The following is a 7,039-nucleotide window of genomic DNA, read 5'->3' as shown; positions in this document are numbered from 1 at the left end:
GTTTTCTAGCTCATACACAAGCAAAATAAAGAGCCTGGCATAATTACTGTACAGCAGCACAGAACATCAAACAGAAAAATTCATATGGCTCATTCAAAGAAGCAGTAAGCCCACAATTACCACTGGCAAGTGATTTGCTTAACTTTTGAATTCTTCCTTTATTTAATAGTATTATATCAACTATCAAAGAGCCAAGAAAGGACTTTCATGCTAATCTTAAATCTCTGTTATTATCAGGATGAAATTATGAGATCCCACCTGCTGTCCATGTCATACACACTACCATCTAATACCACGTGACCTGCTTTTACGCTTATTATTAAATTACTTTGACAAATAGATGATTATGCTACATGCATCAGCATTGCAGAAAGGACACAGTAAACATGCTGGGGAAGTTCAGAATTTAGAATCAGATCATGTAATTGAAATGGTATTTGTAACTACTTTTCTAACCCTCTGAAAAACTTGGTAAGTACAACCCAACTGCTGTTCATTTTAACATGCATTATCCTCCTGCCTTTTTGCCACATTCATCCTATTGGAGACCGGAGGGGGGGGGGTGTTTGTTTATTTGTTGGTTTTTTTTTTTACCTTGAACTCCAACAGGTACAATTCAATGCTCTTCCATATGGCGTTTCTAGGAACGATAGCATAATGTAAAAATACTACTTGTACAATATAAAAGAATTTTGATTCTCAGGTTCGGCTGTAATTTACAGTTCTCCCCAGCACCATTTGTTTTCAGTTCTAAGCTTTTTGAGATAGACATTTCCTATACATTTGGTAAATGTGTAACAAATAATGAGCATTTAAGCAATCTAATTAATAACAAATGTCTTTACCTAAGCAAATTCCTGACACAGCCTCTGCAGTCACAAACTGAAAAAGCTTTCACCCTCTTCAAACTACTTCTACAGTCTGATTTTGCATTTACACTAAAATAGAAGTGTCTATGAATTTCTCATGTAGAAATAAACAAGAAAAGCTAAAGGGAAAAAGATTGCTTCCAGCACACAAAACACAGGCTAAGAAGCTACAGAGAGCACCAATCTAGAGGTCTGCATCTCATGAAGATGGAATATATCAATGTGCTCTGAATATTGTGACATTTAAAAGTACAGAAGTAATAGAAAACAGATCAGATGTGTGCACACGTAAGAATGTGCTCACTGTTAATTTATAAAGAAAACATACTAGCATAGAAACTCATTACATCCTAGGTTAAGAAGAATCTAACAGGAATCTAATAACTCAGTCATAAACTACTATTCCACATGACTATGGCTTTTACTGACCTCTTTTGATCATAAAAAGAGCATAGAGCTGTCAAAAGCTGTCAAAAGAAATGTACACAACTACTAATTTATGCAAAAAACACCCTCTGTTACAATCAGAAACAGTGACTGCAAAAATGAAATAATCTTGCTCAACACAAAAGTGAACTTTGTGCATTCATTTATATTTCCAGTTCTACAGTAGCAAAAGTTTTGCCAGTACACCTTATTGTGACTATACAGCCCAGACAGAGATGCGAAAAGGAGCTGGTGCACTGCACTGCCTACTGAAATATTAAGTCCCCATTGAAAATGCCTGGCAGATGATCCCTTCCTCACAAAACATATAGGAAATTAAGATATTTCATGACAAGGAAATTTCTGTTAATCACGCTGTGTAACTGTAAAAAGTATCAGCATCCTGCTAAACATACCGCTTCCACGTTCTAACACCTAGACCAGGCAGGGAAATATTCGAGTCTCAATTACGCCTTTACCCTCAAAGAAACTTCCCAGTTTAAGTTACCTTCAATGTAACAGCCACAAGAACAAGCGTTTAACTGCTTTTATGTGATGTTCAATGTTTCCAAAATACTATGATTGTTTTCCATACTGTTTACAAAATATTTTCTATGCTACAAACAGCAAAGTCTTTCAAGGATTTCTTCTCTCATGTTTAGAATTTTGTTTTCTCTGAAAGCTCCAGTCATCTGAGGAATCAGGAGAAAAGACAACGATTCTGGTTTGCACCTCTGTGCATTTGTGCGGTACAGGTCACTGGCGTCTTTACTTCTCTGTGCAGAGAATGCTGGTAAATGCCCTCTCAGAACACAGCACCATTTGGCTAAAGCACACAGAAGAGACCAATCTTTATTCTCTGGACATCACAGCCTACCAACAGAGCGTTGCCAGTGCAATGTGTCACAAATGTGTTTCATGTATTGCATATCTTACTGAAGTCCCATCTTTCCTAGACCACTGCTGTAAAGAAGCCTAGTCCCATGCACAGCGAAAGGGGGCCGGTCAAACCCACAGACTAAAAAGCTGGTTCCACCGAGGTTCTAGGTACTGTGACAACAGCCACACGCATTCATCTAACATCAGAATTAAAAAGCGCTGGCAAGAAAAACTGCAGGGCTTACCTACACACAGCGCTCCTAAGTTCAAGTAATACAGCTTCCTTCACCTATCACTACATAAAGGAAATTGTCTACAGCTGGTTTGTAGTTACAACTCAAAGTTCCTCTACAGTGTCACAAACGTACCCGTACAAAGCTTGTACTAAGTTAGTAGTTAAACTCTTGCAACAACTTATACATAGGCTATTCCCTAAAGGTTAAAAAACACCCCCTCAGCTAAGCAGGTCCTCCTGTGGCTGAGAAACTGTTTCTTCAGTGAGAGCGGTTCATAAAGATGGAACATACACCACTGATCTGCTTTGCAGCTTAGAGATAGGAACCAACCATCTAATCTACTTGAATACATTCTCCTCTCATCTGCTGAACTAGTTTCTCACCTTCGCAAAGCACTTTGAGATCTGCTAGAGGAGAAACATTGTAGATTTTTATTCAATTCCACCCAGAGTAGGAGATTCTATGCAGCATCAGAAGTTGAAGAGGTCAAGCTGCAGCTGTTATGACCCAAGTACATTCGTACTCTGAAAAGAGAAACCCTCTCTTTAAATTATATCTATTGAGAAATGGGCCTGCTTCTAAAACCAAACAAACAAAATAACTAAACCAAGAAGGCAACCCTCAGCTTTAAGTGCAGTACCTGGTACGCACATCAGGAGATACGGCCAATACCAATTTTACTGATCTGTCTGCAAAATGCATGACATTTAATATTGCTCATTAGTTACAAAACGATTAAAAAAATTATTTTTTTAGAACAGAATCATAGAATAGTTTAGGTTTGAAGGGACCATAAAGGGAATCCAGTTCCAACCCCCAGCCAGGGGCAGGGACACCTCCCACTAGATCAGGCTGCCTGAGGCCCCATCCAACCTGGTCTTGAACACCCTCAGGGATGGAACATCCACACTTTCCCTGGGCAACCTGTGCCAGCGCCTCACCACCCTCATGGTGAAGAAATTCCTCCTTACACCCAGTCTAAAACTGCCCCTCTGCAGTTTATAGTCATTGCCCCGAGTTCTATCGCCACAAGCCTTTGTGAAAAGTCCCTCCTCAGCTCAGGAAAAGTGATTCCTTGAAAATGATTTTAGAGTTAGGTCACTATTTTACACACGTAGTCATGATATCAATAAAAACAGTTACTGAACTATATTTTGCTCAAGCAAGATTACATAGGATTTTTTACATAACAACTTTAATGCACTGAAAACACTGAATTAATTAATTGAAAAAGAAGTCCAGGATAGTACATATTTTTTATGTAATGACAGCTGCCCTCATGATCACAGCTATGCCAAAGCTGCCATTTAATTACTTAAGGGAATACAGAGCAGCACAGTTATCCTGCCGACTGTACATGGCCCCGGGGAGATTTGTTCTACGGAAACTGGTTTTTTAAGGAACGCGGTGTGAGTGGGACCTTCGGGCGCCGCCGGGAGCTGCGGACAGCCTTGGGGAACACTGCCATCTAGCGGGGAACGGGAGCAGCGCGGGGTGATGGAGGGACGGAAGCACCACGGGATGCTGGAGAGAGGGGAGCACCACGGGATGCTGAATCACAGAATCACACAGAATCACAGAATCACAAGGTTGGAAAGGACCCATTGGATCATCGAGTCCAACCATTCCTAACACACCCTAAACCATGTCCCTAAGCACTTCATCCACCCGTTCCTTAAACACCTCCAGGGAAGGCGACTCGACCACCTCCCTGGGCAGCCTGTTCCAGTACCCAATGACTCTTTCTGTGAAGAATTTTTTTCTGATATCCAACCTGAACCTCCCCTGGTGGAGCTTAGGCCATTCCCTCTTGTCCTGTCCTCTGTCACTTGGGAGAAGAGCCCAGCTCCCTCCTCTCCACAACCTCCTTTCAGGTAGTTGTAGAGAGCAATAAGGTCTCCCCTCAGCCTCCTCTTCTCCAGGCTAAACAACCCCAGCTCTCTCAGCCGCTCCTCATAAGACTTGTTCTCCAGCCCCTCACCAGCTTTGTTGCTCTTCTCTGGATACGCTCCAGAGCCTCAACATCCTTCTTGTGGTGAGGGGTCCAGAACTGAACACAGTATTCAAGGTGCGGTCTCACCAGTGCTGAGTACAGAGGGAGAATAACCTCCCTGGACCTGCTGGTGACCCCATTTCTGATACAAGCCAAGATGCCATTGGCCTTCTTGGCCACCTGGGCACACTGCATGCAGCAATGGGAATTCCATAGGATGTTGGAGCACGCAGTGACAGGAACCCCATGGGATGGGGGAGTGACGAGAACCCTTTGGGATACTGGGGAGCACACAGCGAAAGGAACACTGCGGGATGCTGGAGCACACAGTGATAGGAACCCCACTGGATACTGGAGCATGTGGTGATGGGAACAGCACGGGATGCCAAAGCACACAGTGATGGGGAGCCTGCGGGATGCTGGAGCACATGGCGACAGGAGCACCACAGGATGCTGGAATGACAGGAACCTTGTGGGATGCTGGAGCACACAGGGACGGGAACCCCATGGGATGCTGGAGCATGCAGGGACAGGAACACTGCAAGATGGTGGAGCACGCAGGGACGGGAACACCACGAGATGGTGGAGCATGCAGGGACAGGAACACCGCGAGACACTGGAGCACACGAACCATCAGCAAACACTCCTCCAACGAATGCGTTCATAACTGACCAAGCTTTCCCACCACCTTGCCAGACGAGAAAGAAAAACCAAATCACCACCTCAACTATCCATCTTCTTGAAACTACTCTTGTCGGGAAACTACACGGTACAGCCAGCAGAAGTTTTCTAAAATACAAAATCCAAAACTATAAAAGTCTAGAAATTTGTTACCATCTATCTTTTTCCACGAATGCTGCTCAGGGTCTCTTCTGGCCAAGGCAGCATTAAAGCAGCAAAGAGACTCATGAAAGAAGCATTAACAAATTGCTGTGGAAAGAGAATTACTGAATGGGCCCTGCAAGTGGGAGGTTTTATTTAATTCTCAGGACTCAGGAGAGAAGTGTTCCGGCTTCTCCTGAAATGCTTGAGAAACATAGCAACACAGGAGAACACCAGCACAGGGGCAGCTCTTGGAGAGTTTTGGTGGTCCCCAATCTAACATCAGCTCTGTATGGAACCATGATATAAGGAGCTAGAACTTGCAGCTTCTCAGGGACAAGCCCAGCAGTGACCAGCAGCAGTGGAAGGAGCAGCACGGGTTCAATCCCGTGGCATTAGCCACATTCACAGAAGTTTTATGCAAACAGGAAACAAAACATCCAATACCATCACTGCATTAGTCCAGCACTTATCGATCTTTTACTACATAAAATAAAGCCCACGGTGCTACCTAAAGCACTCTGTACCCATTCTATACAGCAATCTGAATCCCCTCTCCTGATAACAGCACCTGAAGGGACTACAAGAAAGCTGAGGAGGGGCTGTTCACAAAGGCTTGTAGTGATAGGACTGGGGGCAATGAGTACAAACTAGAGAGGGGCAGATTTAGACTAGACACAAGGAGGAATTTCTTCACCATGAGAGTGGTGAGGCACTGGCACAGGTTGCCCAGGGAAGCTGTGGCTGCCCCATCCCTGGAGGTGTTCAAGGCCAGGTTGGATGGGGCCTTGGGCAGCCTGGTCCAGTGGGGTGTCTCTGTCCATGGCAGGGGGGTGGAACTGGATGGGCTTTAAGGTCCCTTCCAAACCAAACTATTCTATGATTTTATGACAAGCACAATTGGAACTAATATGCTGCTGCTTGGCAGGAGGAGGAGTACGAAGGGACACCTTTGCACACCGCCATTCAGTCTGCCTGTTACGTGCATGGGGTGGGATAAGCATAGCATAAGAAGTTTCTATATAGTACACACACTTCACACAACTCGATTTGTCATCTTGTAGAAAGATCCAGGTTTGAGACAAAACTTGCACATTACTGCTCATAATCAATAAAGAACTGAAGGCCAGCTAGGTTTACAGCTGTAACTTTTCTGAATTTATCTTCATTAATCAAATATTTAAACAAGTGCTTTTAAGAATATACTTTGTTATTCTAGGGGTAAGAATCAGAATTGAAAGAATTTCTTTGTAAGGGGAGAGCAAAGGAGCAAAACATAAGACCAAACCTATTAATCAACTTTGCCACCTACTGTTGAAAAATGGCTCAGGAGTTCAAAAAAGCATTTGTTTTATTCCACAGTCACCTGGCTTATTTTGTCAAGTCTCTTGTGCTCAAGCAATCTTTTAAAAAAACATTCAGGACACCTACTTTGAGCCTACTCTAGAATTAAACTACAGGGCTATTTATGTTTGAAGCAAAGTATCTGATATTAAATATAATTTAATTTAGGCACTTCAACTTCACATTTTGTTTCACCTAAGCTTTTTTTTTGTCTCCTTGTATATGTCACCATTTAGGGACAGTAAAGTTATTATACAAAATACCAGCAGAGAATTTCAGGTTCTATTTGATGCTCAGAAAGTTGATTTACATTTTCTTTCCCTTTCCTGTGTACATTGATCATCAATAGCTGATGCTTCATAAAAAACATACTTATCATTTTGCATTCATTTTTTGGCAATAGGATTTTCATTTTACACTTACAGAAAATGCAATAGCGCATTTATAAGTTCTGTGATTAAAGCAAATAA

Source organism: Cuculus canorus, chromosome 8, assembly GCF_017976375.1.
Source record: "Cuculus canorus isolate bCucCan1 chromosome 8, bCucCan1.pri, whole genome shotgun sequence".
Classification (NCBI taxonomy): Eukaryota; Metazoa; Chordata; class Aves; order Cuculiformes; family Cuculidae; genus Cuculus; species Cuculus canorus.
The sequence above is the reverse complement of the archived record's forward strand: the minus strand, read 5'-3'. Positions refer to the sequence as shown.